Genomic DNA, 27,158 nt, shown 5'->3' with positions numbered 1-27,158 from the left:
ATGTAGTCAGTGTAGTGTGATGAGAGTCGTCTTGTACGAAACAGTTTCCAACCGCTGGGTTCAGAGGGTTTTTATTCCAGATCAGAGGCCTTGAACTGCAGTCTGCACATAGAATAGTTTATTAAATCACTTATTTTAGAAACAAATGTAAATACCATATGATATTCTTGCCTGGGATGACTTCTAGGCATTCATGACTTATTTATTAACATATTTGGCGCCCTCCTTTTACGAAACGCGACGTTAGTGCTATATGTGTAACTGGTTATTGGAGATGTTCGTGAGGAGTGCATGTGGAGTACCGTACTGTGTTTGTGCTGTTGATGATGTTGAAAGAGAACGTAGAATGAAATCCTGGACTTGCGCATAGCTTGTTCATCTTTAATATCACAAAGAAGGGCCACTGAGGTTAATGTCCCCACCTAACGGACGTATCATCATCAGAAAGTGTCACACCTTTCTCCTTGAGGCGCTGCAGATAGTTTCACGAAATTTAGCACCAAATCCTGTGATCAGGAATTTAACAACGTTATGTCTCTTCCTCTTTCCCACATATTGCAGACAATGAAATTTTTTATGATTCTGAAGATCCCAATTTATTATATCGAGCCAAGATCTGCCTCGTAGTTCTGAGTAAACAACCTCTTTCTTTTGGAGCAAATGAATGAGTATCCATCCAGTGTTCTGGCCCATCCTTTCGGTCGAGCGTAAGCAACAAACTTTAAGTTATTCTGGCTGTTTAGTGTGCACTTGTGACCGCCAGCTAACTGTTTGCTATTGGCGGTTCTTATTTGCAGGTGGGCATCATTTATCCTACTTCGTCCGTGCATCTAAATTATCTGCACTAGTAGTTACGTAGTTTTTTACTATTTCTATCTTTTAGAAGACCATCTCTCCCAATCTACGAGTTGCTATTTAAGAGTATGCCATTATGTAGTTGAGGGTGGGCTTCAATTACAACAATTAGAGCACTTTGATTGAATTAAAAGACCTCTAAAGTTCTAAATAACACAATAATAAATAACACAATGAGACTCCAACATTTTAATATCCTATATCTTTCTCATTTCAGATGGTGGACCTGTGAATCCTGAAGGGGCAGACAGAGCAACTCAACAAGTCTGTGGTGTGCAAATTTGACACGCCAAGTGACCGTAGTGGAGCTACAATCAATTGTTTTAGCAAAATGGAGGATATGAAGGAGCGTGCACAAGTGGTCTGGTGGTATGCAGAGACAAAATCGGCGACCCAAGTGCAAAGAAACTTTCGTCGAGTTTACAACAAAGCGCCCTCGTCGTTCAAGACTATAAAGAAGTGGTGTGATCAGTTTTTGGCTACTGGGAGCGTTGCGGAATGGCATGGTGGTGGTAAGCCTGGGATCAGCGAACATCATGTGGAACAAGTGCGGCGGTCATTCGAACAAAGTCCACAGAAGTCAGTGCGACAGGCAGCACGAGAACTTCGCATGAAACGTTCAACAGTGCACAAAGTGATCATCGGCGATTACGTTTGTACCCAGATAAAGTGCAGGTTGTGCAAAAAATCAAGCTTGATGATCGACCAAAGAAAAAAGAATTTGCATGTGTCATGTTAGATCGCATTGCCGCGGACGAGACTTTTTATCACGCGTGATGTTTACTGACGGGGCAACCTTTCGCGTGTCAGGGGCTGTCAATCGTCACAAGGTGCGCATCTGGGGGTCCGAAAATCCACATGCACCTAGGGACCACACGCGCGATAGTCCGAAAGTTAATGTGTGGTGTGGTTTGATGATAAATCGCATTGTTGGGCCGTTTTTCTTTCAGGAGCCGACTGTGGATGGAGCGATCTACCTGCACATGTTGGAACAATTTGCCATGCCACAGATAACAGACCTGCAGCCAAATGTGATGTTTCGACAGGACGGTGCATCACCCCATTGCAGCCCTGATGTCCGAAAATTTTTAAATGACACATTACCGCAACGATAGATTGGCCGTGGCGGTCCAATTCCTTGGCCGCCACGTTCGTCCGACATAACCCCCCTCGATTTTTTCTAGTGAGGTTATGTGAAAGACCGGGTATACACTACACCAGTAAAGGACCTGCAAGACTTGAAACAGCGCATAAGAATTGTCATCAACTCTGTCACAGAACAGATGCTCCGCAACACATGGCACGAAACCGATTATAGACTTGATTTCCTTCGCGCTACCCGTGGCGCCCATGTTCAAGTGTACTGAACCGTCCACCTGTGTATGAAAACTTGATGAGCTGCTGTATGATTTCCCTGTATTTGTTCGTCAATAAATTGTGTTTCCTCTCAGATTTTATGAGTTCAAATGTTGGAGTCTCATTGTGGACACTCTGTATATCATTTTATTTCACGATGACTTTTGACAGCTTAGAGCTCCGTCATCAGGTGCGACCAAGTAATTTATTAATTCGTTGATGCGTGGCGGGAGGGAGAGTCTATCATAACAGATCAAACGCCCGACTCATGGCAGCGTCGGTATAGTGAACGGGGCGCTTGCTTCCCAGTCTACAAGGAACTCATTTACAACCTCTCCTGGGCTGTAGGGCTGACGTGTTACCACTATCTTATGTAAGCAAGTAATCTATTGCAGTAGGTATACTTTAGAAACGACAATATTTCCCTCCTGGACTCTTATTAAATGTATTTATTCATCAGAATCGTGATTTGGCTCCATGTCACCATTCTCAAGAGATGGCTCCCTACGTAGAGCGTCAATGAGTATCGTTCCTTTCAAGAGGACACTGTCCTCCTGTCAGTCGTGTTTACATATTTCATGTGAATAATAAAACAGACGTCTTCTTTACTTGTATAAAAACGTGGAATAGTCAGCTATCCCTTGGGGATGGCATCGCGATCGTGATGAATAAATGCAGTAATAACAGATCAGGTGGAAAATAACCCAGTGTCCAACACAAAACCATTACGCCTCAATTACCGGTTAATCATATCTAATCGAATTAGTTGTCAAGCGACAACACTGTCTTGAAAGTTGGCTACACTGCATTTTACGGCAAAAGTTGAGTGCAGCTGCGTGTGTTTGTGCGCCAGTTGTCTGAAGCGCGTATTATAGAGTTATTACGGAAATAGAGCAGTTTCCAGTAGAACAGCGAACTAGTATTATAGAGTGTTAAATAAAGAGTGGCTCCATCAAAGTATGTAAAGAAATGTTTCAGGAGAAGAATCCTAATAGGAAACTCCCCAGGACCGGCGCTATTCATGATCTATACAAGAAATGGAGGGCTGTAGGATCCGTTCAGAACATGCCGACCATTAGGTGACCGGCAGTGAGGACCCCTGAAATTATAGGCAGAATTTCCATGGACATTACGGGAAATTCCCGAAATCGGTGAAGAGGTTATCGCGGCAGGCTGGTGTGTCTCGTATCTCGCACATCGTGTCATTGCATACTAGAAAATATGAAATTAAAAGCCTATCGGGTGAGTGTGGTGCAAGAGCTGAAATTTGAAGACCATGAAAAAAGAGATCACTATTGTAACTGGCAGTTAACATTAACAGTTAACGGTTACTTGGACCCCTTGCTTTCCTTCACGTCAGATGACGGCTGGTTTTATTTGTCAGGCTATGTAAACTCCCAAAATTGCAGATACTGGTCGAAGGACTATACACATATTCTGCACGAAAAACATGTCCACTCAGATAAGGTAGATGTCTTGTGTGCGTTGTCCGACATACGGATTATAATATAATACGGATTATAATATAATTATTGGCCCATACTTTTCAGTTACACCTTATGCAGTCCGTGATATGTTGAGACCTTTGATTGTTTCTATGCACAATTAACAGATGTAGAGAAGTGGCATTCAGTATTACAACAAGATGGAGCAACCTCTCACACATCCAACCAAAGTACGGACAAAATCACCAGTTTTCCCCGAAAACAGACTTGTCAGTAGAGGACTCTGGCCCCCAAGGTCCCTGGACTTAACATTGTGTGGATTTCATTTATGGGGCATACTAAAAAGCAAAGCGCATACTGACAATTTTGGCACAATATACGATCTTGAACGGAAAACTACGAGAGAAATGCCTGGATGCCCATGGCCACCACTTCATCTACATCTACATCTACATTTATACTCCGCAAGCCACCCAAAGGTGTGTGGCGGAGGGCATTTTACGTGCCACTGTCGTTACCTCCCTTTCCTGTTCCAGTCGCGTATGGTTCGCGGGAAGAACGACTGTCTGAAAGCCTCCGTGCGCGCTCTAATCTCTCTAATTTTACATTCGTGATCTCCTCGGGAGGTATAAGTAGGGGGAAGCAATATATTCGATACCTCATCCAGAAACGCACCCTCTCGAAACCTGGCGAGCAATCTACACCGCGATGCAGAGCGCCTCTCTTGCAGAGTCTGCCACTTGAGTTTATTAAACATCTCCGTAACGCTATCACGGTTACCAAATAACCCTGTGACGAAAAGCGCCGCTCTTCTTTGGATCTTCTCTATCTCCTCCGTCGACCCGACCTGGTACGGATCCCACACTGATGAGCAATACTCAAGTATAGGTCGAACGAGAGTTTTGTAAGCCACCTCCATTGTTGATGGACTACATTTTCTAAGCACTCTCCCAATGAATCTCAACCTGGTACCCGCCTTACCAACAATTAATTTTATATGATCATTCCACTTCAAATCGTTCCGCACGCGTACTACCAGATATTTTACAGAAGTAACTGCTACCAGTGTTTGTTCCGCTATCATATAATCATACAATAAAGGATCCTTCTTTCTATGTATTCGCAATACATTACATTTGTCTATGTTAAGGGACAGTTGCCACTCCCTGCACCAAGTGCCTATCCGCTGCAGATCTTCCTGCATTTCGCTACAATTTTCTAATGCTGCAACTTCTTTGTATACTACAGCATCATCCGCGAAAAGCCGCATGGAACTTCCGACACTATCTACAGCATCCCTTCTAATCAGGTAACTACACGTGGTTTTTCGACGTTAATATTATCTATTCCTTTTTTAGTTAGTTCATTGTTACTTGAATCTCAGTCGTGAGGAGCACCGTTTTATGTGGGGCACCCTGTATTTCGGGACTGTTGACTTAAGTAAACAGAAGGACGTAGTTGTGTATAGAAGATATTTTATTTATAATTGCGCCGTGGCACCTGCTGGGCGCCACAGTCCCCCTGCCGGTCAGTTCCTCCCGACACTGTGGCCTGCCAGAGGGTTCATCAGCAGCAATGATGGGCAGTAGGTCGAACTGAGGCCCTCCCAGCCGCCGTGCTACGGTCCTCCGTCAGCGGAAGACACCGCCAGCCAGGCGACGGACCGGGGTTCGGTCCCCGGACTTCTACGCTGCCGTCACTCGCCACGGTTGGCACAGGCTGCCAGCAGAGCTAGTCGGCCGCATCAGCTCCTGACGTAGCACGGCCGAGAATGTTTACCGCGCAAGGTCGCGCCGCGCCTGGGCTGGGCTGGGCGCAGCAGCTGCAGGCGTCTTCACGGCAACGTTTCGCTGCCGAGGTCCGTAGGTCGATGCCCACCTGGAGGTATGCACATTCCCCTTTTAATCTGTCCATGCTGCTTGTTAGCGCGGCAGGCAACCTGCCGCACGTTGTCAGCAGAACGGGCAGGCTGCTTTACCAGCATCAAAAGCCTGGCTATGCCCACCCCAGTCGGGATGAAATAGTCTTGCTTTCCTGCCCGTCTTTCCACTGTGGTACGCTGCGTAGCAGTTCTTCCCGTACGCTTTCATTATGGTGTTATGTGTAGGGTTCGAAATTTAATGAAATACCTGAGTATCGCAAGACAACAATCAATCATACATGGTGTTCCACAGTTCATGTTACATATTTCTAGAGGTTGTAGACGGGACTTAGTAGATCTAGTTTTATATTATGAACCCATATCAGAAAACGTCATCCAACGACGCTACATGGCGTCAAACCCATAGGTGTAGGCGATTTATACGCAGGGTGATTCTTTGATGATGTTACAAACTTTCAAGAACGATGGGGACAGATAAACGTATCACAAAGAGGTAAGGGTCCCTAATTCGCAAGTGAAAGAGTCGAAAGTTACAAGCGCAAACGTGCTGGGACTCTGACAGTGGAATTCATGTATCGGTACTGTTGTTGCTAAGAATTTAGGGTATTCAGATTTCAGAGGTGGTAGTATGCACCAAAACAAGAAAAAATATTTTGTAATCACGGCCCCAAAATGCATACCTGAGGCACTACGAGAATTTGTTCATCTTAGCTAGTGTGTAACACGTCACCTCTATTGAACAAGTGCTCATAGATCATAAAGTATTCATTTTAGAGCTCATGTTTACCAGATTTTATTCCTTGTTTTTGTCCATAGTACCACCTCTGAAAGTTGACTATTTTACAGTCTTAGCAGCAACAGCACTGGTAAATGTATTCCACTGTCAGAGGTATCAGAACGGTTTTCACTTATAACTTTCGCCTGGTTTGTTTTTGTACAGGGGCTCTTGCCTCAAATTGATAAGTCTACCCTTCTCCATCACCCTAGAAGGTTTGCAACATCATGATGGAGTCATTCTGTATAAACACACATTTACGGGCGTCAGCGCCTGTAACTTCGACGCTCTATAGCGACGTTGGATGACGTTTCCGGACATGGGTTCCTGTGTAACACTTGATCTCCTAAGTCCCATCTACACACTTTAGAAGTGTGTAAAATGAATTGTGAAACACTTTGTATATTCATTTTGGGCCACCGTTAGGCCAGAAATGGTCGATTTTATTTCTCCGCCGGCCGAGGTGGCCGAGCGGTTCTAGGCGCTACAGTCTTGAACCGCGCGACCGCTACGGTCGCAGGTTCGAATCCTGCCTCGGGCATGGATGTGTGTGATGTACTTAGGTTAGTTAGGTTTAAGTAATTCTAAGTTCTAGGGGACTGATGGCCTTAGAAGTTAAGTCCCATAGTGCTCAGAGCCATTTCAACCATTTATTTCTCCTTTTTATCCATTTCTGCGTATTTCGGGCTTAATTATTTATTTATTTCGGTATGACCGGTTTTCGCTGCACCTTCACCCTCCTTCGGCTAGCACTGACTGTCCTCAATTCGACCGTCATCAGTTCACCTCTGATACATATTTTTTTTTTGTCGGGGAAATAAGGTTTTGAAGATCTACTTTCCCTAACCTTACTGTTTCCCAGCAAAATACACTCCTGGAAATGGAAAAAAGAACACATTGACACCGGTGTGTCAGACCCACCATACTTGCTCCGGACACTGCGAGAGGGCTGTACAAGCAATGATCACACGCACGGCACAGCGGACACACCAGGAACCGCGGTGTTGGCCGTCGAATGGCGCTAGCTGCGCAGCATTTGTGCACCGCCGCCGTCAGTGTCAGCCAGTTTGCCGTGGCATGCGGAGCTCCATCGCAGTCTTTAACACTGGTAGCATGCCGCGACAGCGTGGACGTGAACCGTATGTGCAGTTGAAGGACTTTGAGCGAGGGCGTATAGTGGGCATGCGGGAGGCCGGGTGGACGTACCGCCGAATTGCTCAACACGTGGGGCGTGAGGTCTCCACAGTACATCGATGTTGTCGCCAGTGGTCGGCAGAAGGTGCACGTGCCCGTCGACCTGGGACCGGACCGCAGCGACGCACGGATGCACGCCAAGACCGTAGGATCTTACGCAGTGCCGTAGGGGACCGCACCGCCACTTCCCAGCAAATTAGGGACACTGTTGCTCCTGGGGTATCGGCGAGGACCATTCGCAACCGTCTCCATGAAGCTGGGCTACGGTCCCGCACACCGTTAGGCCGTCTTCCGCTCACGCCCCAACATCGTGCAGCCCGCCTCCAGTGGTGTCGCGACAGGCGTGAATGGAGGGACGAATGGAGACGTGTCGTCTTCAGCGATGAGAGTCGCTTCTGCCTTGGTGCCAATGATGGTCGTATGCGTGTTTGGCGCCGTGCAGGTGAGCGCCACAATCAGGACTGCATACGACCGAGGCACACAGGGCCAACACCCGGCATCATGGTGTGGGGAGCGATCTCCTACACTGGCCGTACACCACTGGTGATCGTCGAGGGGACACTGAATAGTGCACGGTACATCCAAACCGTCATCGAACCCATCGTTCTACCATTCCTAGACCGGCAAGGGAACTTGCTGATCCAACAGGACAATGCACGTCCGCATGTATCCCGTGCCACCCAACGTGCTCTAGAAGGTGTAAGTCAACTACCCTGGCCAGCAAGATCTCCGGATCTGTCCCCCATTGAGCATGTTTGGGACTGGATGAAGCGTCGTCTCACGCGGTCTGCACGTCCAGCACGAACGCTGGTCCAACTGAGGCGCCAGGTGGAAATGGCATGGCAAGCCGTTCCACAGGACTACATCCAGCATCTCTACGATCGTCTCCATGGGAGAATAGCAGCCTGCATTGCTGCGAAACGTGGATATACACTGTACTAGTGCCGACATTGTGCATGCTCTGTTGCCTGTGTCTATGTGCCTGTGGTTCTGTCAGTGTGATCATGTGATGTATCTGACCCCAGGAATGTGTCAATAAAGTTTCCCCTTCCTGGGACAATGAATTCACGGTGTTCTTATTTCAATTTCCAGGAGTGTATGATCCATGCTATACCAATCTTAATTACTTTTTCCAGGATTTGTATTGTGGGCTCGCTGAATTCATTCCAACGTCCCCAAATGCATTTTAGCAAACACGAAGTGCATTTTTCAAATTACGTTAATCTAAAAAGTACAGGTCTGAAAGAAGAAGCTTTTCTTTCATACTAAGCTTTATTCGCCCTACGTTGCATCCCACTACAAATTGATTTTTAATGACCACTGAACCATATTTTTTTCCTATTTCAATCAATGTTTTCCCTAAATTTAAAAAGCCTGTGTACAGCCAAATAGCCTACGTCCTTAGCACACATTTCCATACACTTGTCAGTACTAAGTGTTTACGCTCATTCAAAATATTATGGAATGAGGAAACTGCTGCTCAAATTTTCAAATACATCGTAACATGCTCGGGGTTCCCGAATAAATGTTTAGTAACTTTTTACAGAATTTGCGTTGCGAAAGATCTAACGGTTTATTTGAAGACGCCTTATAAACACACGACAAGTTTTACCCTGCTGAACTTGTACTATGTTTCGTGACTGGTATATATTCCTCAATTCTTCATTTTCCCTCCATCTGCTTTGAATTTGGTTTGTTCATTTTGATACTGCCACCGTTATGATAACTGAGCCTCAGTGAAACTAACTAGGTGGCCGGGCGGTTCTAGGCGCTACAGTCTGGAACCGCGCGACCGCTAAGGTCGCAGGTTCGAATCCAGCCTCGGGCATGGATGTGTGTGATGTCCTTAGGTTAGTTAGGTTTAACTAGTTCTAAGTTCTAGGGGACTGATGACCTAAGAAGTTAAGTCACATAGTGCTCAGAGCCATTTAAACCATTTTGAAACAAACTACGCAAACATATACCTGGGATCGTCGCGTTGAATTCATAGCGGAACCTGTTATCAGCTTCAGCAGACTAAACGACTGCCGTGAAGCTTGCCAGGCTTGCGAAATAGAGGTCTACGATGCTCACGAGAGAGACAGGCCGTGGCGCTTACGTCGCAGCATGTGAGATTGCAGGTCTTACGAGTACCAGCAGCCGTCTACTGCGGGGAGCAGGTAACTATTTCAAATTTAATAATTATGGACTGCATTTTTAAATGCATACAAGTTTTCGATAGCGAATGACAAAGTTAACACCTTTAGTGGGTGGGTGTTGCACGAAGCCGAGAGTTCACGAAGTGTGGCGGACTAGCCGATTAGTGTGACGTCACAAGTTCGTTTATGTCGATGGCCCCAAGAAGTCAGCATATCACTTTTATGCTCGCTCGTATAGCACTTAGCTCCACGTAATGTCATCAGGTGTCAATACAGCCGCTTTGGACTGAGGGGACAACAGCATTCCACTTCCTTGACTCTCGAATTGCCCGGCCGTCTACTAAACGTCCCCAAGCGCCACTCAGTCGTCCGCTGTAGGACTATGGAGCATTAACGCGAAGGAGCGCGTGAAAGCGAAACATGATTCGAAATAATATTTCCTGAGTGGGAAAGGCGGTGGTTGTGTCAATGTTTGGGAGAATTTTCGTTACCGACTGATAAGAACTTACATCTGAAGGCAAATATCTGCAGAACAGGACAGAGCGCATTTTCAGAGGCATTAGTAATTTCAGTGAAAGCTACAGTAATCGTAAAGGTGCGTAGAAATGTATGCCAGACACCTTCGACCATTTACATTAACATTAGGTGAAGCATTTCGCACTTTATATGAGCTTGTAAATGTAGGTTTAGACTTGGGACGCGTAGACGATTCCAGCATTTTGCTTCATCCTATGATGGTAGCACGAAACACTGAAAGGCAAGACGACTTAGTACGAGCTAGTATGACGTCCAGCATTGTGCAGGTCATAGGCGTGAATCCGTGTGGATGTACAGCGGATATATGGACCTAAAGATGTCGGGAAATGTGTCGCCTATCTAGCACTGCACACTATGCTTATGAAGATTAGGCGCTGCGAAATATGGTATTGGTGGCAACTCACTTTCTTGAGTAGAAAAAATATGGGAAATTTATTAAGAGCTAAATCGAGGAAACATTACTCAAATTGTTAGGAGTTATTCCCCAATATTTCATTTGCCACTGACGATGACACTAATGTAGGAAGGCCACTGCAGTCCTTTCAGAATTATGCATGCACTACACATGTTTTGAACACAGTCCTGAAACACGTGATGGATGAAGTTTATTTGATAAATGGGCTTGGAGTGATTTATTCCACGACTTAGCAGTAAAGATAGTATTCGTTTTATGAAGAGAACTGGTGGTATGAATTCGGTGCAGACAAGCTTGAAATAACGAACGGAGACTTTAGAATGCTACACCGTGTAGAAAGGCAGTACGACAAAATCATAGAACTGCTTTGGGAGAGAGGAATCTCTAAAAAAACTTACTGTTTACAACAACATTGCAAAAGACCTCGTGACATTTTAGACCCATTCAAAGATGCAATCGGAATGTTGGAAGGCGGGAAGTATCCAAACAATTCAGTTTGTTTCTTTATGGGTACACAAACTGAAAACTCATTGTAATACAGGGCCCGAAGACATAGAAATTACTGTAGACACGCTGCGTGTTCAGCAGATGAAAATTGCGCTTAATTACAAAACGATGGTTTCAGTGTCATAGGTATTTTGGAGTATAGTACAGCGGTCGTATTGTCGTATGTTAACTACATATACTACGAGTGCTGAAACATCGCTGTCTCCGTCTTGCAGATGAGAATGTCGAAATTCCGACGTTGCACAGAATAGTAACAAATCTGTGACCGCCCTTCCGATTATGGAAGTGATGTCTGCTTCTAATAGAGATAAGACGTTAAATGCTGTGGGTCAAATGAGTGATGAAATATCAGTTTCTGCTAAGGTGAAACAAAATTATAACGTCGCAGTGATAGCTTACTCTGTTTTTGTTATATCTGTAAATATTTTTGTTGTGACTGTTGAGGGAATGTCGACCGCTCTCGGCAGCCAAAAAAATGAAGTCCTTGGTTTTTGAGTGACTCACTATCCCTAAGACAAATATCTGTTTTAGAGGTGAAAGCGTAAAAGTAAGCTCTTTTCGAAACTATCAAATTCAGCGAGAAGAATGTTCTGTGTTCCAGCCTCAAATGTCTATAGTGAAAGAAATTTCAGCGTATTTTGTGAGGGGAGAAGCAAACTTGATACGAAACGGATCGATTCATTGTAAAGGCGCCAACAGGGAATAATTTGGTGACAATTTTGTTCTGTTAGGTTTCTAATTTGTTACGTGTTCATGTTCACATACGTACATTTGAATCAATAAAACGGATGGTGTTACAAAAAACAGAAACATGATTTTTCATTAGGAGACCAACATAAGTTGATAGTTACATAGTCTTCCTGTGAAACTCCAAAATGTTTCCAAATTTTCGTTTTTGCATAAAGCACACTATTTCCTCTTACGGAACATAACGGTGTCGCTTTACCCACTACCATTCGGGAATATACGTCTGCAGTATAATAAAGTGAAATGAGTGTAGGTCCAGTAGCTGGTGGGATTTCGTCAGGAGCGACACCAACCTACAGACACACAGAGATGCTACTAAAACGGTCACAAGAGCGGAGCAGCGAGCGCGCCAGACCCGGCGGCCTCTGGCTTGTTCTGTCCATGGCGCCTAGTTCGGCCACAGCCTGCCCGCTTCGAGCGTTCGTACTCGGGCAAGCCACGCCAGAGCGCGGTGGGCTAGAGTGAATATGAGCGGGCGAAACGACCTGTTTGCGGACTTCTACAGCGGAAACCCAAATTTGTCTGCTTTAGCCACTGTACTTCAGTACACACGTACTTTTGTGTTTTCGTTAGGGCAGGTTGAGTTGCTTTAATGGTTGCAGTGGAGATAGGGGCAGGCAACTGGGAGGAGAATTTGTACACTTCTCCACCCACATTACATTGCATGCCAAGGGATTCTACTTTCACTGAACAGCTTTTAACTCACCCCAGCTCTCTGTCTTCCACCAGGGCACACGCATACCCTCTACACTGTGTAAACCGAAGAACATCTCTATGTGCACTTGTCAGCTCTACGTTACTTCGTGAGAAGACGGGGATCAGAGATGCTGAAAACCATCTGTCCGTTGTTTACCGACCATAACACTCCCCATGAACCATGAACCTTGCCGTTGGTGGGGAGGCTTGCGTGCCTCAGGGATACAGATAGCCATACCGCAGGTGCAACCACAATGGAGGGGTATCTGTTGAGAGGCCAGACAAACGTGTGCTTCCTGAAGAGGGGCAGCAGCCTTTTCAGTAGTTGCAGGGGCAACAGTCTGGATGAATGACTGATATGGCCTTGTGGCACTAACCAAAACGGCCTTGCTGTGCTGGTACTGCGAACGGCTAAGAACAGGTGGAAACTTAAGCCCAAATTTTTCCCGAGGGCATGCAGCTTTACTGTATGGTTAAATGATGATGGCGTCCTCTTGGGTAAAATATTCCGGAGATAAATAGTCCCCCATTCGGATCTCCGGGAGGGGACTACTCAGGAGGACTTTGTTATCAGGAGAAAGAAAACTGGCAATGGATCGGAGCCTGGAATGTCAGGTCCCTTAATCGGGCAGGTAGGTTAGAAAATTTAAAAATGGAAATGGATAGGTTAAAGTTAGATATAGCGGGAATTAGAGAAGTTTGGTGGCGGGAGGAACAAGACTTCTGGACACTTGAAAGCGGGGTTATAAAGACAAAATCAAATAGGGGTAAAGCAGGAGTAGGTTTACATCTACATCTACATCTACATTTATACTCCGCAAGCCACCCAACGGTGTGTGGCGGAGTGCACTTTACGTGCCACTGTCATTACCTCCCTTTCCTGTTCCAGTCGCGTATGGTTCGCGGGAAGAACGACTGTCTGAAAGCCTCCGTGCGCGCTCTAATCTCTCTAATTTTACATTCGTGATCTCCTCGGGAGGTATAAGTAGGGGGAAGCTGTGGTGTCACCGCCAGACACCACACTTGCTAGGCGGTAGCTTAAATCGGCCGCGGTCCATTTAGTACATGTCGGACCCGCGTGTCGCCACTGTGTGATCGCAGACCTAGCGCCACCACAAGGCAGGTCTCGATATACGATAGAGCACTCGCCCCAGTTGTACGGACGACATTGCTAGCGACCATACGGACGAAGCCTTCCTCTCATTTGCCGAGAGACAGTTAGAATAGCCTTCTGCTAAGTCCATGGCTACGACCTAGCAAGGCGCCAATTGTAACAGTGCATGTATCTTACGAGTCGCATTTGTATAGTCAAGAGAGATGTATCACTAGGAGTCATTAAAGTTAAGTATAAAGCAGCTACGTACTTTTCTTGCTACCATTCCATAGTTATCCTGTTCCAGAATTCACGCCCGTCTGCGTTAGATAGGGTGCCTATCGGCCCCCTCAAAATAACACTGTGTCGGCACTTCTGTCGACACATCAGAAGCAATATATTCGATACCTCATCCAGAAACGCAACCTCTCGAAACCTGGCGAGCAAGCTACACCGCGATGCAGAGCGCCTCTCTTGTAGAGTCTGCCACTTGAGTTTATTAAACATCTCCGTAACGCTATCACGGTTACCAAATAACCCTGTGACGAAACGCGCCGCTCTTCTTTGGATCTTCTCTATCTCCTCCGTCAGACCGATCTGGTACGGATCCCACACTGATGAGCAATACTCAAGTATAGGTCGAACGAGTGTTTTGTAAGCCACCTCCTTTGTTGATGGACTACATTTTCTAAGCACTCTCCCAATAAATCTCAACCTGGTACCCGCCTTACCAACAATTAATTTTATATGATCATTCCACTTCAAATCGTTCCGCACGCATACTCCCAGATATTTTACAGAAGTAACTGCTACCAGTGTTTGTTCCGCTATCATATAATCATACAATAAAGGATCCTTCTTTCTATGTATTCGCAATACATTACATTTGTCTATGTTAAGGGTCAGTTGCCACTCCCTGCACCAAGTGCCTATCCGCTGCAGATCTTCCTGCATTTCGCTACAATTTTCTAATGCTGCAACTTCTCTGTATACTACAGCATCATCCACGAAAAGCCGCATGGAACTTCCGACACTATCTACTAGGTCATTTATATATATTGTGAAAAGCAATGGTCCCATAACACTCCCCTGTGGCACGCCAGAGGTTACTTTAACGTCTGTAGACGTCTCTCCATTGATAACAACATGCTGTGTTCTGTTTGCTAAAAACTCTTCAATCCAGCCACACAGCTGGTCTGATATTCCGTAGGCTCTTACTTTGATTATCAGGCGACAGTGCGGAACTGTATCGAACGCCTTCCGGAAGTCAAGAAAAATAGCATCTACCTGGGAGCCTGTATCTAATATTTTCTGGGTCTCATGAACAAATAAAGCGAGTTGGGTCTCACACGATCGCTGTTTCCGGAATCCATGTTGATTCCTACATAGTACACTCCTGGAAATTGAAATAAGAACACCTTGAATTCATTGTCCCAGGAAGGGGAAACTTTATTGACACATTCCTGGGGTCAGATACATCACAAGATCACACTGACAGAACCACAGGCATATAGACACAGGCAACAGAGCATGCACAATGTCGGCACTAGTACAGTGTATATCCACCTTTCGCAGCAATGCAGGCTGCTATTCTCCCATGGAGACGATCGTAGAGATGCTGGATGTAGTCCTGTGGAACGGCTTGCCATGCCATTTCCACCTGGCGCCTCAGTTGGACCAGCGTTCGTGCTGGACGTGCAGACCGCGTGAGACGACGCTTCATCCAGTCCCAAACATGCTCAATGGGGGACAGATCCGGAGATCTTGCTGGCCAGGGTAGTTGACTTACACCTTCTAGAGCACGTTGGGTCGCACGGGATACATGCGGACGTGCATTGTCCTGTTGGAACAGCAAGTTCCCTTGCCGGTCTAGGAATGGTAGAACGATGGGTTCGATGACGGTTTGGATGTACCGTGCACTATTCAGTGTCCCCTCGACGATCACCAGTGGTGTACGGCCAGTGTAGGAGATCGCTCCCCACACCATGATGCCGGGTGTTGGCCCTGTGTGCCTCGGTCGTATGCAGTCCTGATTGTGGCGCTCACCTGCACGGCGCCAAACACGCATACGACCATCATTGGCACCAAGGCAGTAGCGACTCTCATCGCTGAAGACGACACGTCTCCATTCTTCCCTCCATTCACGCCTGTCGCGATACCACTGGAGGCGGGCTGCACGATGTTGGGGCCTGAGCGGAAGACGGCCTAACGGTGGTCGGGACCGTAGCCCAGCTTCATGGAGACGGTTGCGAATGGTCCTCGCCGATACCCCAAGGATCAACAGTGTCCCTAATTTGCTGGGAAGTGGCGGTGCGGTCCCCTACGGCACTGCGTAGGATCCTACGGTCTTGGCGTGCATCCGTGCGTCGCTGCGGTCCGGTCTCAGGTCGACGGGCACGTGCACCTTCCGCCGACCACTGGTGACAACATCGATGTACTGTAGAGACCTCACACCCCACGTGTTGAGCAATTCGGCGGTACGTCCACCCGGCCTCCCGCATGTCCACTATACGCCCTCGCTCAAAGTCCGTCAACTGCACATACGGTTCACGTCCACGCTGTCGCGGCATGCTACCAGTGTTAAAGACTGCGATGGAGCTCCGTATGCCACGGCAAACTGGCTGACACTGACGGCGGCGGTGCACAAATGCTGCGCAGCTAGCGCCATTCGACGGCCAACACCGCGGTTCCTGGTGTGTCCGCTGTGCCGTGCGTGTGATCATTGCTTGTACAGCCCTCTCGCAGTGTCCGGAGCAAGTATGGTGGGTCTGACACACCGGTGTCAATGTGTTCTTTTTTCCATTTCCAGGAGTGTAGATTCTGGGTTTCCAAAAACGACATGATACTCGAGCAAAAAACATGTTCTAAAATTCTACAACAGATCGACGTCAGAGATATAGGTCTATAGTTTTGCGCATCTGCACGACGACCCTTCTTGAAGACTGGGACTATCTGTGCTCTTTTCCAATCATTTGGAACCCTCCGTTCGTCTAGAGACTTGCGGTACACGGCTGTTAGAAGGGGGGCAAGTTCTTTCGCGTACTCTGTGTAGAATCGAATTGGTATCCCGTCAGGTCCAGTGGACTTTCCTCTATTGAGTGATTCCAGTTGCTTTTCTATTCCTTGGACACTTATTTCGATGTCAGCCATTTTTTCGTTTGTGCGAGGATTTAGAGAAGGAACTGCAGTGCGGTCTTCCTCTGTGAAACAGCTTTGGAAAAAGGTGTTTAGTATTTCAGCTTCACGCGTGTCATCCTCTGTTTCAATGCCATCATCGTCCCGTTGTGTCTGGATATGCTGTTTCGAGCCACTTACTGATTTAACGTAAGACCAGAACTTCCTACGATTTTCTGTCAAGTCGGTACATAGAATTTTACTTTCGAATTCACTGAACGCTTCACGCATAGCCCTCCTATGCCACGTGGTAGAACTTTGCATAGCTAACACTTCGTTCAAGAATCATGAAAGAAGGCTGTATACATGGAAGGTGCCTGGAGATACTAGAAGGTATCAGATAGATTATATAATGGTAAGACAGGGATTGAGGAACCAGGTTTTTAATTGTAAGACATTTCCAGGGGCAGATGTGGACTCTGACCACAATCTATTGGTTACGAACCGTATATTAAAACTGAAGAAACTGCAAAAAGGTGGGAATTTAACGATATGGGACCTGGATAAACTGAAAGAACCAGAGGTTGTAGAGAGCTTCAGGGAGAACATTAGGGAACGATTGACAAGAATGGGAGAAAGAAATGCAATAGAAGAAGAACGGATACCTTTGATAGACGAAATAGTGAAGTTAGCAGAGTATCAAGCAGGTAAAAAGACGAGGGCTAACATAAATCCTTGGGTAACAGAAGAGATACTGAATTTAATTGATGAAAGGAGAAAATATAAAAATGCAGTAAATAAAGCAGGCAAAAAGGAATACAAACGTCTCAAAAATGAGATCGACAGGAAGTGCAAAATGGCTAAGCAGGGATGGCTAGAGGACAAATGTAAGGATATAGAGGCGCATATCACTAGGGGTAAGATAGATACTGCCTACAGAAAAATTAAAGAGACCTTTGGAGAAAAGAGAACCACTTGCATGAATATCAAGAGATCAGATGGAAACCCAGTTCTAAGCAAAGAACGGAAAGCAGAAAGGTGGAAGTAGTATATAGAGGGACTATACAAGGGCGATGTTATTGAGGACAATATTATAGAAATGGAAGAGAATGTAGATGAAGAGGAAATAGGAGATATGATACTGCGTGAAGATTTTGACAGAGCACTGAAAGACCTGAGTCGAAACAAGGCCCCGGGAGTAGACAACATGCCATTAGAACTACTGACAGCCAGGCCTAACAAAACTCTACCATCTGGTGAGCAAGATGGATGAGACAGACGGAATACCCTGAGACTTCAAGAAGAATACAATAATTCCAATCCCAAGGAAAGCAAGTGTTGCTAGTTGTTAAAATTATCGAACTATCAGTTTAATAACTCACGGCTGCAAAATACTAACACGAATTCTTTACAGACGAATGGAAAAACTGGTAGAAGTCGACCTCGGGGAAGATCAGTTTGGATTCCGTAGAAATATTGGAACACGTGAGGCAATACTGACCCTACGACTTATCTTAGAAGCTAGATTAAGGAAAGGCAAACCTATGTTTCTAGCATTTGTAGACTTAGAGAAAGCTTTTGACAATATTGACGGAGATACTCTCTTTCAAATTCTAAAGGTGGCATCGGTAAAATACAGGGAGCGAAAGGCTATTTACAAATTGTACAGAAACCAGATGGCAGTTATAAGAGTCGAGGGACATGAAAGGGAAGCAGTGGTTGGGAAGGGAGGGAGACAGGGTTGTAGCCTATCCCAGATGTTATTCAATCTGTATATTGGGCAAGCAGTAGAGGAAACAAAAGAAAAATTCGGAGTAGAAATTAAAATACATGGAGAAGAAATAAAAACTTTGAGGTTCGCCGATGACATTGTAATTCTGTCACAGACAGCAAAGGACCTGGAAGAGCAGTTGAACGGAATGGACAGTGTCTTGAAAGGAGGATATAAGATGAACATCAACAAAAGCAAAACAAGGATAATGGAATGTAGTCGAATTAAATCGGGTGGTGCTGCGGGAATTAGATTAGGAAATGTGACGCTTAAAGTAGTAAACGAGTTTTGCTATTTGGGGAGCAAAATAACTGATGATGGTCGAAGTAGAGAGGATATAAAATGTAGACTGGTAATGGCAAGGAAAGCGTTTCTGAAGAAGAGAAATTTGTTAACATCGAGTTTTGATTTACAGGGTGATTCAAAAACAATACCACAACTTTAAAAATGTGTATTTAATGAAAGAAACATAATATAACCTTCTGTTATACATCATTACAAAGAGTATTTAAAAAGGTTTTTTTTCACTCAAAAACAAGTTCAGAGATGTTCAATATGGCCCCCTCCAGACATACGAGCAATATCAACCTGATACTCCAACTCGTTCCACACTCTCTGTAGCATATCAGGCGTAACAGTTTGGATAGCTGCTGTTATTTCTCGTTTCAAATCATCAATGGTGGCTGGGAGAGGTGGCCGAAACACCATATCCTTAACATAGCCCCATAAGAAAAAATCGCAGGGGGTAAGATCAGGGCTTCTTGGAGGCCAGTGATGTCACGGGCTGCCTGGCGGCCGATCCATCGCCTCGGGTAGTTGACGTTCAGGTAGTTACGGACAGATAAGTGCCAATGTGGTGGCGCTCCATCCTTTTTCGTAGGACTCTCCATACAGTTGATTGTGGAATTTGCAGCTCTCTGCTAGCTCTGCGAGTCGATTTTCCTGGGCTGCGAACAAATGCTTGCTGGATGCGTGCTACATTTTCATCACTCGTTCTCGGCCGTCCAGAACTTTTCCCTTTGCACAAACACCCATTCTCTGTAAACTGTTTATACCAACGTTTAATACACCACCTATCAGGAGGTTTAACACCATACTTCGTTCGAAATGCACGCTGAACAACTGTCGTCGATTCACTTCTGCCGTACTCAATAACACAAAAAGCTTTCTGTTGAGCGGTCGCCATCTAAGCATCAACTGACGCTGACGCCTAGTCAACAGCGCCTCAAGCGAACAAATGTACAACTAAATGAAACTTTATAGCTCCCTTAATTCGCCGACAGATAGTGCTTAGCTCTGTCTTTTGTCGTTGCAGAGTTTTAAATTCCTAAAGTTGTGGTATTCTTTTTGAATCACCCTGTAAGTCTCAGGAAATTGTTTCTGAAAGAATTTGTATGGAGTGTAGTCATGTATGGAAGTGAAACATGGACGATACTGGCAGAAGTAAAGCTGTGAGTACCGGGCGTCAGTCGTGCTTCGGTAGCTCAGATGGCAGAGCACTTGCCCGCGAAAGGCAAAGGTCCCGAGTTCGAGTCTCGGTCGGGCACACAGTTTTAATCTGCCAGGAAGTTTCATATCAGCGCACACTCCGCTGCAGAGTGAAAATCTCATTCTGGACGATAAATAGTTTAGACAAGAAGAGAATAGAAGCTTTCGAAATGTGGTGCTACAGAAGAATGCTGAAGATTAGATGGGTAGATCACATAACTAATGAGGAGGTATTGAACAGAATTGGAGAGAAGAGAAATTTGTGGCACAACTTGACTAGAAGAAGGGATAAGTTGGTAGGGGATATTCCGACGCATCAAGGGATCACCACTTTAGCATCGGAGGGCAGCGTGGAGGGTAAAAATCGCAGACAGAGACCAAGAGATGAATACACTAAACAGATTCAGAAGGATTTAGGTTGCAGTAGGTACTGGGAGATGAAGAACCTTGGACAGGATAGAGTAGCATTGAGAGCTGCATCAAACCAGTCTCTGGACTGAAGACCACAACAACAACAAACACAAAATGATAAAACTGATGGGTTACTTCGTGTTTAGAACCTGTGTCGCAGTGGTTGGCCACAGTCTGTAACAGCAACAAGCAGCTGCTGATGCAAGGAGTGCTCCAGGGAGAGCAATATAGCGCAATGTTTACCAGAAAGAATCGGGAGAGGTGGTGCGATTCAGAATGTAGGGAACTCTCACTATGGAGGTAATTTTGACTAGAAGCGCGTGTGGCAAAAGTATCACCTGAGACCGCGATGTCACTGACAAGTGATCAAAATAATACATGCAACTGTAAAGATCCACGGTATACACTTTTCATTACAGACAACTGTGCATTTTATGGAATGACACTCATTTGGAACAGTTGTTGTAAAGCGACTGATTATAAGTATGACTGAACACAGTTATGGAGAAACATCTAGTCCTTTGTTCGGTCCGGGCACGAATAAGTAACAAATGGATTTATTATCAAGAAAGGAAATGATAGAATACACCGTATATCACATTTTCCTGCGGAGAACTGCCTTCGATAACCTCAGTCGCGAATCCCTTTGGACATTCTAAAACAAAAGGATTTGTCGTCTTACAACATAGAGGTAGAAAGAAAGTAGGTACTTGTGTATTAGTCTCTTACACCTTGAGTCTGGTTCAGCCACTGTTCAGCCCTAGCACCAACATAAAGAAAATTTGTTCGTTACAGGCAGAAGTGCTCAATGAGATGGGCCGGGCGAAGGCAGCACATATGACATCAGATCACTTGCTTGGAAACATGTACACTCACTGGCCATCATAAACAAAAAGACTAACTGTGAAGGAGAGATGCGGGTCACGCTATACCGGTACAGTTATGATCAGAGTAATTACGAAATCGTAGGTGAATAGAGATTGGGTCATGGATGAAATTAAATTTTTCGGTTGATATCTCTTGATTAAGATAAACTGCGTTTTACTTAATTGTATACGTAGATAATACCCGAAGCAATTGCAATTGATAAGGGATGACACCCAGTTGGGATTAAAAGTATTGCCTTTCACTTGGTAGAACTGGAAAATAACAGAGCAGTTGCAGAATTAAAAGTTTATTCACCCCTTGCCCTGTTTTCAAAAAATTGCAATGCGTCTTCTTCAGAAGTAAAACAGACTTGCTTTTAGAATTTCCAAATTAATTTCCATAGAATTTGGATGCGACTTTCGACATTCTAAAGCATTTTCTTTTTTCCCAAACAGATAATGCGAAGCGGAGCAAGATCTGTGAACTCTGATGTGAAACAGAGCGACTGCTACAATATTTGCCCTCAGAGCGCAGCTCTGCTGCACAGCGCCACCTCTAGAGACATTTAAACGCTAACGGCGGACTCTGAAATAATCGCACCGAGAAAAAAGGAAGATAAGCTGAGAACTTACAACTCACGTTATTTTGTAGGTCGGAGTGAAATTAAATTTTGTAAGTCTTTTATGAATCTTTTATACTAACTTACTACCTGGACTCTTAAAGTATTTTAAAAAAATTCAGAACTTTAAGGAAAAGAAAAATGAAATAGTTTTAATATTTAGCCACGAAAACAAATTTTATGCCAGAATTAGTATTTTAAGGTGCAATAATTTTTTTTTCATTTAATTTGAATCTCTGTTCAAATACTGTAGAGCAAACAAACTGAAATCTACACGGTATTTCTAGCTCAGTGCACTAGTACAAAAACAAATATTTGTTACACCAGCCACTTACAGTAAGTACATGTGGACTGTTCCGAGAACAAGAATTCACTGCAGTTGTAATTATAAATTTCCTGTATTTCGATAAAGGCATGTACATTACCCGGGATTCGGGACACTAACCCACCTTCAGCGTACTACAAAACGTTTAAAGTCTTTAATTTTTCTGCATGACTAGTACGGTTTTGTTGTACGCAGTTAAGTAGCACCCGATTATTGAATAAGTGTTCTGAAATCCGGGTAGTGTGCACGCCTTATGACACCCATCCCAAAAGTTCAGTGCATGAATAAGTACTGAAAAAGTGGGCTCATAATTCCAACTTCTTTGTAATTTTCATTCGATTTAGTATTCACAGAAACAGTGTTGAACACCTGTGAAGTTTCATTTAGTTCCCTTCTGGGTGCTTCACTTTTCTGTCAGGCGTGTGGAAAATACTCACAAGGAGAAGGGGCAAGGTGACTGGAAATTTTATAAGACACCAGAGAGTATCTTGCATAGTGCTAGAAGGATCTGTATTGAGTCAACACTGTATGGGAAGCCATAGGTTGGAATACATTCAACAAATTATTGAGAGCGTAGGGTTCTAGAATGCTGCTCCTTATGTCCATTGAAAAATCATTTGTTGATAATTAATTGTGTTATTTTCGACTAGTCATATAGCTATGTAAATGCGTAGTTGAACAGTACGATAAACAGAAATGTTAAAAAACAATTCTAAACTGAATGGTGGAATAATCAAAAATTGTATTTCTCATCTTCCCCATGAATGTATTCGTGGCTACAAACTACTTCTTCTGTAGGAAATAATGTAAAGATCCAGGTTTGTCGACCATTATTGAAGACACTTTTCACATATTCATCCTTTTTTTCATCCAGGCAGGATAAAACAATGAAATTTATGCATTAGCTTTCTGCAGCTCGCTAAAGAGAGTCTACTGATCACTGTACTCAATGAACAAGTCCGTAAAACATTCCGAATGCATTTTCAGTACAAATAACAGTTTCCAACACAAAAAAGTTTTACTTGGCGAGCCGGCCGGGGTGGCCAAGCTGTTAAAGGCGCTACAGTCTGGAATCGCGCTACCGCTACGGTCGCAGGTTCGAATCCTGCCTCGGGCATGGATGTGTGTGCTGTCCTTAGGTTGGTTAGGTTTAAGTAGTTCTAAGTTCTAGGGGACTGATGACCTTAGAAGTTAAGTCCCATAGTGCTCAGAGCCATTTGAACCATTTTTTTTTTTACTTGGCGCACATTCCGTCCACAGGACAAAGAATGAAAACTTCGCATGTAGACAAAGACTGCACCACTCAAGTCCATGACACACGCTGACTACTTTTGGCACATATGATAGACGATATGTTACAGCTTGAAGTTCTACATTATACTAGAACCAGCAACTATTAAAATTAACTTTTGTCTTTTGTAAATAGTTTTTCCACACATGAGCGAACAGTTACTAAGAAAACACTCCTCTTAGGATTAATAAAATTTACAGAAAAAAATAATTGTGTATTATTGTACATAATTTTGAAACAGAGTCTTGTAAAAATTACGGGTACGGCACATCGACAAAACAACAACAAACATTTTATATTTTCCTTCATGTGAGTGGTCCTCTATGAAAAATTGAGCTCCATTCCGATTAATTATAACAGTGGTTGATTTAATGCATAATAAAGTGTTATGATTTCTGAAATCACTAGGAAATTCAATTTTTCGAGATCAGCAGTATCATGAATGTGCCGAGTATACTTTGGTATTCACCATGGACAACGCAGTGGCCGATGGCCTTCGGTTAACGAACGAGAGCAGCGGCGTGTGCGTAGATTGTCAGTGCTAACAGACAAGGAATACTGTGTTAAATAACTGAATAAATCAATGTGGGACATACAATGAACATATCCATTAGGACAGTGCGCCGAAATTTGGCGCTGATGGGCTATGGCAGCATACGATCGACGCAAGTGCCTTGCTAACAACACGGCGTCGCCTCTCCTGAGCTCGTGACTGTATCGGTTGGACCCTAGACGACCGGAAAACCGTGGCTAGTCAAATTCAGATGGCTCTAAGCACTATGGGACTCAACATCTGAGGTCATCAGTCCCCTAGACTTAGAACTACTTAAACCTAACTAACCTAAGGACATCACACACACATCCATGCTCGAGGCAGAATTCGAACCTGCGACCGACCGTAGCAGCAGCGCGGTTCCTGACTGAAGTAGCAGCAGTGCGGTTCCTGACTGAAGCGCCTACAACCGCTCGGCCACAGCGGCCAGCGTGGCTGGTTAGATGAGTCCCGATTTCAGTTGGTAAGAGCAGATGGTAGGCTTCATATGTGGCTCAGACCCCACAAAACCATGGACCCAAGTTTTCAACAATGCACTGTATGGCATACGCTAACTTCTTCCTTTTTCATCGGATGAAGAAACTACGTCGTGTCAGGTATTTAGGAATGCAAAGGTGGTACTCGTGGTGCAAGTTATTACGCGAACACCCGAAATGCAGACTTCTTTGTGAAGAAGTCCGCCAAATCGTCGATCGTTTGGAAAAATATGTCGCTTTGATGGGAGAATATGTAGAGAAGGGCTCACGCTATCGCCAAGTTTCAAGGTTACAGTTTTTTCTCGAGGTTATAATGAAAACGTTATGAGGGTCTCTCGTACAGTATATTGTGGACTACGCATGTGTAGAGACACTATCACGGAATAACTCCTTCTATAAGAAGTTTCAGTAGTCAGTTGGTGACAGCAGCACGTGTCGAGGCACTGACCTTTGCGGAAGCTGCCGGCAGAGTGAGTGTGGCTGGTAATGGTGGCCTGGCTGTGGCTGGAGGCGAGCCGGCTGCGCAGGCTGCCGCTGCAGACGGCGCGCACCCGCGGCTGGTGCGCCATCGCTGGGGGCGGCGGGGGCGGCGGCGGGGGCGGCCAGGGGCAGCCGCGCTCCGCCAGCGAGTCCGGCGAGTCCGGGGGCGACGGGCCCTCAGCCGCCCCCACCAGCATGGCGGCGCCGACGAGGGGGCCCTCACGACGCGGGACCCGTCATCGCGCCTGCAACACGCCGATGCACAGCGGTCAGTTGTCGCCGCATCTGCAAATAGTCACTTTCTCTCTGTCTAAATAGTATTCTGCGTTACGTAACCAGCTGGAATATACCGGGTGATCAAAAAGTAAGTACAAATTTGAAAACTTAATAAACCACGGAATAATGCAGATAGAGAGGTAAAAATTTACACACATGCTTGTAATGACATGGGGTTAGAATCAAAAAATTACAAAAGTTCAAAAAATGTCCGACAGATGGCGCTTCATCTGATCAGAATAGCAATATTAGCATAACAAAGTAAGACAAAGCAAAGATGATGCCCTTTACAGGAAATGCTCAATATGTCCATCATCATTCCTCAACAGTAGCTGTAGTCGAGGAATAATGTTGTGAACAGCGCTGTAAAGCATGTCCCGAGTTATGGTGAGGCGTTGGCGTCGGATGTTGCCTTTCAGTATCCCTAGAGATGTCGGTCGATCACGACACACTTGCGACTTCAGGTAACCCAAAGCCAATAATCGCACGGACTGAGGTCTGGGGACCTGGGACGCCAAGCATGACGAAAGTGGCGGCTGAGCACACGATCATCAACAAACGACGCGCGCAAGAGATCTTCCACTCGTGTAGCAATATGGGGTGGTGCGCCATCCTGTATAAACGTCGTACGTTCCAGCAGCTGTTTATCAGCCAGGCTGGGGATGATGCAATTCTGTAACATATCGGCATACCTCTCACCCGTCACGGTAGCTGTTATAAAACCAGAATCACGCATTTTCTCGAAGAAAACAGGCCCGATAACGGTAGATGTGGTAAATCCAACCCATACCGTGACTTTCTTGTCGTGCAGAGCGTGAAATGTGCTTCGACGGTCCACAACACGTTACTCAACCAATCGTCATCTTCCGCCATCTTTTGAAACGCCCACACCGCAAATGCCCTCCGCTTCACTAAATCGCCAGGTAACGGTTCATGATACCGATAGATTTTGTACGGATAGCATCGGAGGGTACGCCTAAGTGCCATCCAAACAGTAGTGTATGGAATGCCGGTGCGACGTGCGACTGCACGAACGCTGACTTCCCCGTGCATAGACGAACCCGCTACAGTCTCCATTCCTTCCTGAACTGTCTCAGCAGCAATACGCCTTGTGCTCGGTCGGCCACTACGGTGTCTAGCGTCTAAACAACCCGTAGCTTCGAACTTCGAAATCATTCTCGCGACAGCTGCACTTTTCAGAGGACCTTTACCCGTTCGAATCACCTTCCTATGGCGATAGGATCGTAACGCTGAACTAGCAGATTCCCCATTCTGATAATACAACTTCACTAAAAGCGCCTCTTCAGGTAACGTCAACATGCTGCGACTGCTGGCGCATCTGATTCTCTCTCTCATTACAGCTCCTTTTACACACGATTGTCATGCGCAGTCACTGACGTTTTGCTGTCCAGCGCCATCTGTCGGACATTTTGTGAACTTTGTCTTTTTTTCTTGGTTCTAATATAACCCCATGTCATTCCAAGCATATGTGTCAATTTTTGCCTCTCTATCTACATTATTCCGTGGTTTATTAAGTTTTCAAATTTATACTGACTTTTTGATCACCCGGCATTAAGTTGGTGCAAAAGTTCGTAGCGTTTTGGTTTTGCATGTTGGTATTCCCGTTGCTATGGGTTTAGTTATCTGTGGTCATTTTTCATCTGCAGCTCCCTGTTGATATTTGAGTTTACATATGATCGTTTTGTCGTTGCAGTTAATGATTGGAATACCAGGTAGATAAACCGGTACATTTCCGATATATTCCTCTGTGTGAGTTCAATAGAGGGGTGGCAACAGCGGAGGCAGCCAGAAACATTTGCGTCATGTATGGAGATAATAGCGCTGGA

General features: G+C 45.2%; 1 protein-coding gene across 1 annotated transcript in view; it reads right to left on the bottom strand.

Moving 5' to 3' along the window:
- Positions 1-25,094, bottom strand: part of LOC124593825 (monocarboxylate transporter 12-like) — a 602,114-nt gene extending 577,020 nt beyond the window's left edge. The window contains exon 1 of the mRNA XM_047132174.1: positions 25,004-25,094. The gene's annotated coding sequence lies outside the window, so the exon portion shown is untranslated. The remainder of the gene's footprint in view (positions 1-25,003) is intronic.
- Positions 25,095-27,158: the final 2,064 nt, after the last annotated feature.

This window comes from Schistocerca americana, chromosome 2 (assembly GCF_021461395.2).
Source record: "Schistocerca americana isolate TAMUIC-IGC-003095 chromosome 2, iqSchAmer2.1, whole genome shotgun sequence".
Lineage (NCBI taxonomy): Eukaryota > Metazoa > Arthropoda > Insecta > Orthoptera > Acrididae > Schistocerca > Schistocerca americana.
The sequence above is the reverse complement of the archived record's forward strand: the minus strand, read 5'-3'. Positions and strand labels throughout refer to the sequence as shown.